This window comes from Triticum dicoccoides, chromosome 7B (assembly GCF_002162155.2).
Source record: "Triticum dicoccoides isolate Atlit2015 ecotype Zavitan chromosome 7B, WEW_v2.0, whole genome shotgun sequence".
Lineage (NCBI taxonomy): Eukaryota > Viridiplantae > Streptophyta > Magnoliopsida > Poales > Poaceae > Triticum > Triticum dicoccoides.
In genome coordinates this window covers 440041252-440056095 of record NC_041393.1, presented here as the reverse complement: position 1 = coordinate 440056095, position 14844 = coordinate 440041252, and positions in this window count along the sequence as shown.

Below are 14844 nucleotides of genomic sequence, written 5' to 3'. Positions count from 1 at the left end.
CAGTGTCGAGCCGGTCCCTTGAGTTTTAGTGGGAGGTACTTGATTGCATGGAGATCATCACCGCGAGCCATGTGAATGTGGAGAAGGAAATCTTCAATCCATTCTGTTGGGTCTGTTGTCCCATCATATGGTTCGGTGTTCACGGGTTTAAACCCTTCTGGGAATTCATGCTCCACTACTTCGTCGGTGAATCATAGGGGGTGTGCGGTGCCTCTATGCCGGGCTACATCACGACGCAGTTCGGATGAATCTGCTGTATTCAGCCTGGACGGATTTATGTTTAGTATATCCGGCGTGGCGGTCATTGTCACGCGTTGGGGCGCGCCCCCGCGATCCATAGATCGATCTTGACTATCCTGCTTTGTTTTCCAACTCGTCTCGCAGGTCATGCGTGTAGCCCTGGGCCTTTGTGTTTTTATTTGTTCGGCGACGGGGTGCGGGCTGGTGTTCAGACTGATACGTCGCTTTGTCTCGGCCACGAGGTGGCCGCTCAGCCGCATCCTGTGCTAGTAGTATAGGCTCTAGTGCCTCGTCCTCGTATTGAGGTAACAACCTGCGCCTTGGGTAACTTTTGGTTGGGCTCTCGAGTCCGTATTCCTCGGCCTCCAGGACCTCAGTCCATCAATTAGTGAGCAGATCTTGATCAGCTTGAAGCTGTTGCTGTTTTTTCTTCAAGCTCTTTGCAGTGGCTATAAGCCAGCGCTTGAAGCGCTCCTGCTCGACGCGATCCTCAGGCATGTTAAATTCTCCATCGCTGAGGCTCACCTCATCTTCAGAGAGGGGCATGTAGTTGTCATCCTCCGAGTCTTCGTTCATGGCCTGTCCATCGAGGCTAGCTTGCCCGTCCTCCCGTCCGGCCTGTTCGAAGCCTGGCTGGGCAGGATTGTTTTCGTCTTCGGCATCATCCGGAGTGCTATTATCTCTTGTGCTGGTATCGTTGTTTCTACCTTGGCGTGGTTTAGAGCAGTGCCGCTGACATTGGCGCTTCGACTGCTTCTCGAGAGGAATACCCTCCATTGCATCCTTTTGGTCCTCGCCATTGTTTTCTTTGGGTGTGCCATATGATGAGGTGGCTGTCCAGCGCCCTGTGGGTGGTGGTTCCTGTTCTTCTTCGGCATCGTCGTCCATACCGTCGATGTCTTCGGAGTCGAAATCAAGCATGTCGGTTAAGTCATCGACAGTGGCTATTAAGTGGGCGGTGGGTGGGTAACGAATTCCTTCGTCGTTCGCTTCCCACTCAAGCTGGACATTGTTCGGCCAAGAGTCTCCTGACAAGGAGAGAGATTTAATTGAGTTTAGCACGTCACCCAAGGGCGAGTGCTGAAAGATATCCGCGGAGCTGAACTCCATGATTGGTGCCCAGTTAGATCCGATGGGCATGGATGTACGCGGTTCGAAACCTATGGCCGGAGACGAGTCCGAGGGTCCGATGACACATACCTTATTGGAAGTGAAATCTGTGTTCGGCTCTATCGCCGTTGAGTGTGCGGCTTCCATGGCGGGGTCCATCCTCCCGTCCTCGGATGACATGATCTGCACTGGATTTAAAGCCAGGGCAGCTACAGGTGTGATCTCCTGAACACCATCCGATGGCAGATCTAGGTCATGCTCATCGTGGCTATAGGGTGTATCTGTAATGGGCTCAAATCCGTCGAATATCAAATATCCATGGATGTCGGCAGTGTAGTTCATGCTTCCAAACCTGACCTGATGGCCAGGGGCGTAGCTATCGATCTTCTCCAGATGGCCAAGCGAGTTGGCCTGCAGTGTGAAGCCGCCGACTACGAAGATCTGTCCGGGGAGGAAAACCTCACCCTGGACCGCATCATTGTAGACGATTGAAGGAGCCATCAAGCCTTATGGTGATTACACAGTGGAACTCTCAATGAAAGCACCAATGTCGGTGTCAAAACCAGCGGATCTCGGGTAGGGGGTCCGAACTGTGCGTCTAAGGCTAATGGTAACAGGAGGCGGGGGACATGATGTTTACCCAGGTTCGGGCCCTCTCTATGGAGGTAATACCCTAGTTCCTGCTTGATTGATCTTGATGATATGAGTATTACAAGAGTTGATCTACCACGAGATCGTAGAGGCTAAACCCTAGAAGCTAGCCTATGATTATGATTGTTCTTGTCCTACGGACTAAACCCTCCGGTTTATACAGACACTGGAGGGAGCTAGGGTTACACAGAGTCGGTTACAGAGAAGGGAATCTACATATCCGAATGGCAAAGCTTGCCTTCCACACAAAGGAGAGTCCCACCCGGACACGGGACAAAGTCTTCAATCTTGTATCTTCATAGTCCAACAGTCCGACATAAGCATATAGTCCGGTTGTCCGAGGACCCCCTAATCCAGGACTCCCTCAGTGGGCACAACCCACCTGGTGTATTGTGCCCACCAGGGTAACTTTCCTGGAAGTTTCTTATTTTCCTAATTTTCTAAACATTCCAAAACTGATAAAAAATATTTTTGCAGATTTTTCGGAGTCCGTTTACTTACCGTGTCACGTACCTCATTATTTTCACGATTCTAGAGTGTTCCAGAAGGACTCTTTTATGTGTTCTTCCGGTGTCAAAGTTTGGATAACATTGCTTTCGGCATTAATGGGCGTACCTGAGATATAGTGTTTTATTCGTTGCCCATTGACAACCTTCGGGTTAGTCCCTTCGACATTATTTATTTTGATAGCTCCGGATCGATAGACCTTCTCGATGACATAGGGTCCTTCCCATTTGGAGAGGAGTTTTCCTGCAAAGAATCTGAAACGAGAGTTGTACAAAAGAACATATTCTCCTACTTTGAACTCACGCTTTTGGATTCTCTTGTCATGCCATCTTTTAACTTTTTCTTTGAATAACTTAGCATTTTCATAAGCCTGGGTTCTCCATTCATCTAATGAGCTAATATCAAATAACCTCTTTTCTCCAGCAAGTTTGAAATCATAATTGAGTTATTTTATTGCCCAAAATGCTTTGTGTTCTAACTCAAGAGGTAAATTACAAGCTTTTCCATAAACTATTTTATATGGAGACATACCCATAGGATTTTTGTAAGCTGTTCTATAAGCCCAAAGTGCATCATCTAATTTCTTAGACCAATTCTTCCGGGACCTATTAACAGTCTTTTGTAAGATTAGTTTTATTTCTCTATTGCTAAGTTCAACTTGACCACTAGACCGAGGATGATAAGATGACGCAATTCTATGATTAACATCATATTTAGCAAGCATTTTACGGAAAGCACCATGAATAAAGTGTAAACCACCATCAGTCATTAAATATCTAGGGGCTCCAAACCTTGCGAAAATAACTTCCTTAAGCATTTTAATAGAGGTGTTGTGATCAGCACTATTGATTGGAATAGCTTTTACCCATTTAGTAACATAATCAACAACAACCAAAATATGTGTATACCCATTAGAGGAAGGAAAAGGTTCCATGAAGTCAAATCCCCAAACATCAAATGGTTCAACAACAAGTGAATAATTCATAGGCATTTCTTGACGCTTACCAATATTACCTATTCTTTGGCATTCATCACATGATGAGACAAACTTATGGGCATCCTTGAAGATAGTAGGCCAATAAAAACCAGATTGCAATACCTTATGAGCGATTTTGTCTCCCGCGTGATGTCCTCCATAAGCTTCGGAGTGACATTTTCGTAGGATTTGTTCCTGTTCATACCATCTACTCCTCCTTTATAAAGATGTGGGTCATCCGAAAAGTAATGTCTTAAATCATAGAGGAATTTTTTCTTTTGTTGGATTGTGAAGCTAGGTGTTATGTATTTAGCAACAATATAATTAGCATAGTCAGCATACCAAGGTGTACTATGAGAAACATTTATTGCAGCTAGTTGTTCATCAGGGAAGCTATCATTAATTGGTTGTGGGCCATCAAGAATATTATCAAGTCTAGACAAGTTATCAGCTACGGGGTTCTCTGCTCCTTTCCTATCAGTGATATGCAAATCAAATTCTTGTAGCAGTAGAAGCCACCTAATGAGTCTAGGTTTAGCATCTTTCTTTTCCATAACATATTTTATAGCAGCATGATCGGTGTGAACAATTACTTTAGAATCAACAATGTAGGATCTGAATTTATCACAAGCAAACACCACGACTAAGAATTCTTTTTCAGTAGTGGCATAGTTTCGTTGAGCACTGTCTAGAGTTTTACCAGCATAACGAATAACATTTAGTTTATTATCAACTCTTTGTCCTAGAATAGCACCAACAACATAATCACTAGCATCGCACATAATCTCAAAAGGCAAGTTCCAATCAGGTGGTTGAACAACAGGTGTAGTAATTAAGGCTTTCTTTGGTGTTTCAAAGGCTTCCATGCAATCATCATCAAACACAAAAGGGAGTATCCTTTTGCAAAAGATTAGTAAGAGGCCTAGAAATTTTAGAAAAGTCTTTGATAAACCTCCTATAGAAACCAGCATGACCAAGGAAAGTACAAATACCTTTGATACCTTTAGGACATGGCATTTTCTCAGTTGCATCAACCTTGGCTTTGTCCACCTCAATGCCTCTTTCAGAAATTTTGTGGCCCAAGAAAATACCTTCATTAACCATAAAGTGGCACTTCTCCCAATTCAAGACAAGATTTGTTTGTTCACATCTCTGCAAAACTCGATCAAGATTGCTTAAACAATCATCAAAAGACTTCCCATAAACAGAAAAGTCATCCATGAAAACCTCAACAATCTTTTCACAAAAATCAGAGAATATAGCAACCATACATCTTTGAAAGGTAGCAGGTGCATTACATAAACCAAAAGGCATACGTCTATAAGCAAATGTTCCAAAAGGACAAGTAAAAGTGGTCTTTTCTTGATCAGATTGTAAAATAGGTATTTGTGAAAAGCCAGAGTATCCATCAAGGAAGCAGAAATGTGTGTGCTTAGATAATCTTTCTAACATTTGATCAATAAAAGGCAGAGGGTAATGATATTTCCTAGTAGCTTTATTTAATTTTCTATAGTCAATTACCATTCTATAGCCCGTGACAATTCTTTGTGGAATAAGCTCATTCTTATCATTTGGAACAACAGTAATACCTCCCTTCTTAGGGACACAATGAACATCCCCATGAATATTTTCTGCCAAGAGATATTTAACCATAGCAACACTAGGTTCTACTTTGATTTGTTCAGCAGGTTTGGGTGCTCTAATATTACTTCTGCGAACTACAGTTGAAACCTTAGCAAGTTCCTTTATCCTAACAGGGAAAGGTGGGTTTTCAATATAATCAGTAAGCACAACTCGATCAACATTGTAAATAATAGTTTCACCTTTAACTACAACCGGTTCTTTAATTTCTTATTTAATAGGGGGTTGATATTTAAACCACTTCTCCTTAGGGTGATCAACATGAGTAGAAAATGATTCAGAAAAAGAGGCTACTATCTCAGAGTCAAGTCCATATTTAGTGCTAAACTTGTGAAAAACATCGATATTCATAAAAAAATTAACACAATCAAACTCAAGCTTAATACCTGACTCTTTACCTTCGTCGATTTCCCAATCTTCATAGTTGCGTTTAATTCTTTCTAAAAGATCCCACCTAAATTCAATAGTATTCTTCATAAAAGAACTAGTACAAGGAGTATCAAGCATGGAACTATCATCATGAGAAAACCGAGCATTAAAATTCTGAATAATAATTTCTCCTGAGAGCTCATGATTGGGGCATGAGTATAACATTGACTTAAGCCTCCCCCAAGCTAGAGTGATACTTTCTCCATCACGAGGCTAAAAATTATATAAGTAATTCCGACCGCGATGAACTAGATGTATATGATAATTTTTTTGGTGAAATTCCAATTTCAATCGATTCCAATTCCAAGATCCAATATCATCGCATAGCTTATACCATGTCAATGCTTTTTACCTTCAAAGATAAAGGGAAAACCTTCTTCTTGGTTTCATCTCTGGATAAACCTGCAAGCTTAAATAATCCACAAATTTCATCCACATATATCAAGTGCATATCAGGATGTTGAGTTCCATCTCCTGCATAAGGATTAACTAGCAGTAGTTCTATCATACCCGAAGGAATTTCATAAACAATATTTTCAGTAGGTGTAATAGGTTGAGGGGCAACTAATTGGTGGTTCCGGTCGAGGTGAAGACACCCTGAACAAACCCCTCAAAGGAAGGTTCTCCATAGAAACAAGTAACAATAAATTTCAGCACGTAGTAATAATTTCTCCTTATCAATTTCCACTTACCAAAAGCGCTTCACTCTCCGGAAATGGCACCAGAAAAGAGTCTTGATGACCCACAAGTATAGGGGATCAATCGTAGTCCTTTCGATAAGTAAGAGTTTCTAAACCAACGAGGAGCAGAAGGAAATGACAAGTGGTTTTCAGTAATGTAATCTCTGCAAGCACTGAAATTGCCGGTAGCGAGTAGTTTGATAGCAAAACAATTTCTAACGAGCAAGTAACGGTAAAGGTAAATAAAGTGCAGCAAGGTAGCCCAATCCTTTTGTGGCAAAGGACAGGCCAAAACAGTCTCTTATAATAAGAAAAGCATTCTTGAGGGCATACAGGAATTTCATCTAGTCACTTTCATCATGTTGGTTTTGATTCGTGTTCGCTACTTTGATAACTCGATATGTGGGTTGACCGGTGCTTAGGTGCTGTTCTTACTTGAACAAACCTCCTACTTATGATTAACCACCTTGCAAACACCTGCAACTACAAAAAAAGTATTAAGATAAAATCTAACCATAGCATTAAACTTTTGGATCCAACTCGGTCCCTTACAAAGTAGCGCATAAACTAGGGTTTAAGCATCTGCCACTCTAGCAACCCATCATCTAGTAACTACTCCACAATGCATTCCCTTAGGCCCAAATATGGTGAAGTGCCATGTAGTCAATGTTCACATGACACCACTAAGGAAATCACAACATACATATCATCAAAATATCGAACACATATCAAGTTCACATGATTACTTGCAACAAGATTTCTCCCGTGACCTCAAGAACAAAAGTAACACTCACAGATGATAATCATGATCAAGATTAGAGGGGTATGAAATACCATAATGGATCTGAACATATAATTTTCCACCAAATAAACCATATAGTAATCAAGTACAAGATGTAATAAACACTACTAGTCACCCACAAGTACCAATCTGAGGTTCCGCTACAAAGATTGAACACAAGAGATGAATTGGGTCTGAGAGGAGATGGTGCTATTGAAGATGTTGATGAAGATTGGCCTCCAAAAGATGAGAGGGTTGTTGGTGATGACGATGATTTCACCCTCCGAGAGGGAAGTTCCCCCGGCGGAATCGCTCCGCTAGAGGGCAAAGGTGCTCCTCCTCAAGTTCCGCCTCGGGACGGCGGTGCTCTGTCCCGAAATTCCTCTCCTTGTTTTCTGTAGGTCAAAATGACCTATATACCAGAAGATGGGAACCGGAGGTGGGCCGAGGAGGGCACAACCCACCAGGGCGTGCCTGGGGGCCCAGGCGCACCCTGGTGTCGTGTGCTCACCAGGGTGGCCCCCTCCGGAGTTATTTGCTCCAATAATTTCTATATATTCCAAAACAATTCTCCATAAATTTCCTGCTTTGGAGATGTGCAGAATAGGTAACTTTGACATAGATTTTTCTGGTCCAGAATTCCAGCTACCGGCATTCTCCCTCTTTGTGTAAATCTTGCATATTATGAGAGAAAAGGCATTAGAATTACTCCATAAAGCATTATTATGCATAAAAATTATAAAAAATAGTAGAAAAACATGATGCAAAATGGTCGTATCAAAGATTTATCCTGGATTGAGAAGTCGAGAACGTTGGCTCAATAATAGATAATCAAAGGCAAAGATGACTTTGTAGAAATTTTCCACCCGGACCAAATGTACAACCCGACGAAATGCCTTTGCTTCGACAAGTTTAGGATCAAGTTTGCCAAGTAAAGGTTCACAACAAGTGGCAGAGTAGCAATCAAAATGATCCAGTGCCACCAAACCAACTCCAACTCTACCCTACTCAGAAAATAGCTACATCAGACATCAACAAAGTAGTATGTGGTGGTGGCAGAAACACAAGCAAACTTGAAGCATTGATTTCACGCCTATACATAGGTGCTGGATTGTACCGATGCCAAAGAATGTGCTCACCAATAATTTAATCATCATGGCAATACTTCGTGGGTGAGCACATTGCTTGGTTCAATAGGGTCATATGCTACCGAGAGCCTTGGGTTAGCCAGTCCCACGAATCCCAGTGATGTTTCCTATGTCCATCTTTCCTACCCCACTAATGGTCAGCCACAAGTCTAATAAGGCTCTCACAAATAGACACATGGAATTGAAAGCAACTCATCACAAAGGTTGGAATATCTTGGATCACTGATTTCAGCATACCTTCCCATGACATGGGACGGTTTGACCAAGACTGACCAACCGATCGTGGATTGTCGTTTGCCAATAACCAGCCAACCTCTCTTGCTGCTAATCCCCGATTGCCGCAAGGCAACACTTCCTCATTGACATCTCTTTCCACATGATAATTTAATAAGAGGTGACACAATAATTACTTGCATGATTACAATTTTACCCCTAAACTTATGTCAGTCGGTTGGTTTTTTAGATAGTACTCCTTTATGATTTGGATGAAGTGTTGACTCACGTTACCCATTAGATTGAGACAAACCAATGGTTAATATTTATTCTAGGGTACTATAAAGATCTCAAGATGATTGGGGAAAACCTGTGAACGGCAAATTGACTCCCAATCCCTCGAAAATGAGTAGGAATGACTTTTCACGCCCAACTGCATGCCACCCACTGTCCACCATGAATGGAGTCTAAAACCTCTGCCTTCCTTGATTACAACAACTACAGAAAGCCAACGCTCACACGATGCCAGGCAAACATGCTACTACCCACCGACGATGACACCATGCCGCGGGTTCCCCCCAATGGCTGTCCTCTGATTCCCACCGACGCAATGAACAAGATGCGGCGCATTGAAATAATTAATTACATTCTTAAAGATAATTGATTGCATTGGATTTTCAATAGCTGGGCCACCTATAGGTTAGCTATAGCATCATATAGGCGACCTATTGGCCCAATCAAACATGTGCCCCAAAGAAATACGGGAACAGACAAATATGGACCTGAACAAATGTAGGCCCAAATAAATATGGGCCCAAGCAAAACCGGGCCCAATGGGTTGAAACAAATATGCCCCCGGTGGGTCGGAACAAAATCACGGCCACCAACATGCTTTATGTTTCACCGCAAAATGGATTAGTACCATAATTGTATGTGTTGGCCCAATTAATCTTAATGGGCCTTTGTTGGGTTGTACTTCTGTGATGAACAAAGTTCATCACAAAAGCTACCGTGTCACCAGTCTCATGATGATTTAGGTTTTCACCATAAAACAAGTCGTCGCGACCACTAGCAACATCATTAAGTATGATACCGACGAAATAGCTCTGTTTGCGACGTGTAGGTTTGATTGACACATCAGTAGATTGGAGATGGCACCAAATTATGAAGATTTTTTATTTTAAGGAGAAAATGTCATAAGTGCACGACATCCATGAAGAAATGTTTTTTCTCATAGAAGATTGCACTTTTGTCATAAAAGTACATCTACGATGCGTTATCCATGACTAAGCAGTTTTAGTCATAAAATCATGGTAGATGTTCAACGATGATGAAGAAGGAGTCAGAGGCATGTCTAATAAGGAAGACCTGCTCGATCACCAACTTATTACACTTGTCCAAAGCATCCAAGCTAAGGCCACAAAAACTAGCTAGAAGAGGTGTCTCTTCATCCTGGTATGGACCGCTCTGGCTAAAGGAATCCGGCAAGGTCCGGACCTCCCAATCGGGCCCAAGTGCGTCCCAAAAAAAACTCCAAAGCGGGCGAGCCGCCGTGCAAGAGAAGAGGATGTGGATTCCCATCTCAGGAACACTACAAAGGGGACATAGCCCATTACCCAGGCCATTCCTATTGAGTACCTCCATCCCTGATGGAAGGCAATCCCTCAACAATTGTCACACAAAAATCTTGATCTTCAGGGACAAGGGCGCCTTCCACAGGGGCGCTATCTAAGAAATTGTGAGCCTACGACACAATGCATGGTAGGCTGTGGTGATGGAGAAATCTCCCGAGGGAGTGAGGCTCCAAGAAACGGTGTCCAGATAGTCCGCAAGCACCGGCAAAAGGGTCGCCCGCAAAGTAGCCCACTACAGCATCTCCACCGGCCTAAAAGAGCAACGAAACAAGATGTTCCAATGGACATTTTGGGCCTCCGCGAAGACCAATTGGAGTGGATCCATGCAAATGGAAAACATGTTAGGAAACGCCATACATAACAGGGCTCCACTAATCCAATGGTCCAGCAAAAACATGGCTCCCTCGCCTTTGCCGATAGAAAAGGACAACCCCAGGTGAATCTCATGTTTAATCTCCTGGATGGATTTCCAAAACTGGAAGCCCTCCATGCATGAGCATGCAAGAAGTGGCAAGCCCTGAAGGTACTTTGCCTTGAGAAGTTGCAACCAAAGGCCCTCCTCCCCTCAGATGATTGATGTCTACTATGCAACTTTATTCTTGTAGACTCGTGTTGGGCCTCTGATGTTGGCTTGAACTACGTCGGTATTTCCCCAAAGAGGAAGGGATGATGCAGCACATCAACGGTAGGTATTTCCCTCAGTGATGAGACCAAGGTTATCGAACCAGTATGAGAACCACACAACACTACATAAATGGTACCTGCACACAAAGAACAAATACTTGCAACCCGACGTGTTAAAGGGGTTGTCAATCCCTTTCAGGTAACGGTGTCAGAAATTGTCAAGTTGACGGGATAAAATTGTAGTAGATTGATAGATGCAAATAAAAGCAAATAAAATTCAGCGAGGTATCTTTTGGGTTTTTGGATTAACAGATCTGAAAATAAAAGTTGCAAATAAATAAAAAGGCAAATAGCAAAATAGATCTGAAAGTATATGATGAGAAAATAGACCCCGGGGCCATAGATTTCACTAGTGGCTTCTCTCGAGAAAAATAGCATATGGTGGGTAAACAAATTACTGTTGGTAAATTGATAGAACTTCAAATAATTGTGACGATATCCAGGCAATGATCATTATATAGGCATCATGTCCAAGATTACTAGACCGACTCCTACCTGCATCTACTACTATTACTCCACACATCGACTGCTATCCAACATGCTTCTAGTGTATTAAGTTCATGGAAAACCGGAGTAATGCAATAAGAATGATGACATGATGTAGACAAGATCTATTCATGTAGGAATTAGACCCCATCTTTTTATCCTTAATGGGAACGATACATACATGTCGGTTCCCCTTCTGTCACTGGGATCAAGCACTGTAAGATTGAACCCATCACAAAGCACCTCTTCCCATGGCAAGAAAAATTGATCTAGTTGGCAACTAAACTGAAGATTCGAAGAAGAAATACGAGGCTATAAGTAATCATGCATATAAGAGATCAAAAGACTCAAATAACTTTCATGGATAAAAACATAGATCTGATCATAAACTCAAAGTTCATCGGATCCCAACAAACACACCACACAAAAGAGTTACATCAAATAGATCTCCAAGAGATCATTGTATTGAGAATCAAAAGAGAGAGAGAGGAAGCCATCTAGCTACTAACTACAGACCCGTAGGTCTACAATGAACTACTCACGCATCATTGGAGAGGCACCAATGAGGATGATGAACCCCTCAATGATGGTGTCTAGATTGGATCTGCGGTTTCTGGAACTTGCGGCGACTGGAATTGATTTTCGTCAACTCCCCTAGGGTTTCTGGAATATTGGGGTATTTATAGAGCAAAGAGGCGGTGCGGGAGGCGACTGAGGTGGGCACAACCCACCTGGGCGCGCCTGGATCCCCAGGCGCGTCCTGGTGGGTTGTGCTCCCCTGGGAGCCCCCTCAGGTACTTTCTTGGCCCATTGTGTGTCTTCCGGTCCAGAAAAAATCACCAAAAAGTTTTGCTGCATTTGGACTCCGTTTGGTATTGATTTTCTATGAAGTAAAAAACAAGCAAAAAACATCAACTGGCACTGGGCACTATGTCAATAGGTTAGTCCCAAAAAATGATATAAAGTTGCTATAAAATGATTGTAAAACATCCGAGAATGATAATATAACAGCATGGAACAATAAAAAAATTATAGATACGTTGGAGACGTATCAGCCTCCAAGAGAGAGAGATTAAACACATAGCTACTAGTACAATCCCTCAGCCCTGAGGGTGGACTACTCCCTCCTCATCATGGTGGCCGTCGGGATGATAATGATGGCCTCTGGTGATGATTCCCCCCTCCGACAAGGTACCAAAACAGGCTCCAGATTGTTTTTTCGTGGCTACAGAGGCTTGTGGCGGCGGAACTTCTGATCTAGGGTTGTTTCTATTTTTTGTATTTATAGGACATTTTGGCGCCGGTCTCATGTCCAGATGAGCTTCGAGGTTCCCACTACCCACTAGGCCACCACTTTGGCCCCTAGTGGGTAGTGGGGCCCTCATGGCTCTTCTAGCCCTCCCACGAAGCTTCAGGGGTCTCTTTTGTTCCAAAAGATTATCAAAAAGTTTCGTTACATTTGGAGAACTTTTATTTCTGCACAAAAAACAACACCACAGTAGTTCTGCTGAAAATAGTGCCAGTCCGGGTTAGTTCCTTTCAAATCATACCAAAACCATATAAAATTGTTGTATACATGACATGAATACTTCATAAATTATATATATGTTGGAGACGTATCAGCGTCCCAAGCTTAATTCCTACTCGTCCTCGAGTAGGTAAATGATAAAAGAAATAATTTATAAAGTGTGAATGCTAGCATAGTGTGTAAGTTTGATCAATGATAATTTCAATCACTTTTCCTAGCTTCATAACGACAACTCTTTCTCATATCATCGTGATAAAGTAGCAATTGAAAATGGAATTTTTGATGTGGAATGCTACCTATCATATTACTTATATACTCTTTTCTTTTATAGCACGTACATTTAGATTTGAATGATTCAAAGCAATAATCTATATAATTTGACATGAAGACATCAATACTCAAGCATATCAACAAGCAACCATGTCTTTCAAAATATGAACACTAAATAAAGCTATCCCTAGCACATTATGCTCAATCATTGATCCATTCATGAAACACACTTGAATATTAACTATGCCCAATGCACACGTATGATAACAGTGTTCCCGAGTTGGTGCTTTATAAGAGAAGATGGAGACTCAATAAAAATAAAAATTTCATAAAGTAAATAGATAGGCCCTTCGCAGAGGGAAGCAGAGATTTGTAGAGGTGCCAGAGCTCAGAGCTTAAATTGAGAGATAAAATTGTTTTGAGAGGCATGTTTTTCCTGTCAACGAAAACGACCAAGAATTCCCAATACTTTCCATGCTAGATAAATCATAGGCGGTTCCCAAACATAAAATAAAGTTTATTCCTTTTTCCACCATTCTTTCACAATCCATGGGTATCCGTATTCATGGGTGCCTTCCATACCAACACTTTCCAAGGAATTTATTATTGACAATTTTTTTTCATTTCGGGACTGGGCATCCCTATTACCTGCCACACTCTCGTGCAATGACAAGTGAGTAAGCACTCATCTTGAGAATAACATATCTAGCATGGAAAATATTGGCCACCCTCTACCGCTTCATGAGCGGCACGGGCACACAAAAGGAAATTCATTTTGAAAATTAGAGTTGGCACATACAAATTTACTTGGAACAACATGGAAATACCACATATAGGTAGGTATGGTGGACTCATTTGGCACAACTTGGTTTAGGATTTGGATACACAAGCAGTATTCCTGCTTAGTACAAGGATAGGCTAGCAAATAGATAGAGAAGCAACCAACCAAAAAATGAAAATGATCATAAACAAGCATTGAACATAACTAACACTGCATAATGCACCACAAGTAGGATGTAACTTCATTGCATATCTATTGACTTTCATGCTTGCATAGGGAATTACAAATCTTAACACCAATATTATTACTAAGCATAATTACTCACTAACATGACTCACATATTATCATCTCCACATTGGAAAACTATTGCAAGGAATCAAACTTATCATATCCAATCTACATGAAAGTTTTTATTATATCCTTCTTGGATATTCATCATATTAGGACCAATTTCATAGCTTGTGCAAATTTTAACACTATTATAAACTCTCAAAATGATATAAGTGAAGCATGAGAGTGTTTGACAAACTACTCCAAAAAGATATAATTGAAGATCAAGTGAGTAGTTAAGTAAATAGGTAGCTATGTGAGGACTCACTCCCATTTAAAAAAAGTTTCAGATCTAAGCATTTTATTAAAACAACAAGCAAAACAAAACAAAATTACATTCGAAGAATAGCACACATCATGTGAAGAAGCAAAAACTTAGGCTCAACCGAGGCTAACCGATAATTGTTGATGAAGAAAGGTGGGATGCCTACCGGGGCATCCCCAAGCTTAGATGCTTGAGACTTCTTAGAATATTATCTTGGGATTCCTTGGACATCCCCAAGCTTGAGGTCTTGTGTCTTCATTCCTCTCATATCACGGTTTCTCTAAATCTTAAAAACTTCATCCACACAAAACTCAACAAGAGCTCGTAAGATACGTTAGTATAAATCAATGCAACACCTTATCATTCTATATTGTAGAAAATCCCTGAAATTATAATTTAACATTTCATAATGAATGCCTCTGCATATTTAATGCTCCTATACTCAAATAGAATCATTAAACAAGCAAACATATGCAATCATAACAGCAAT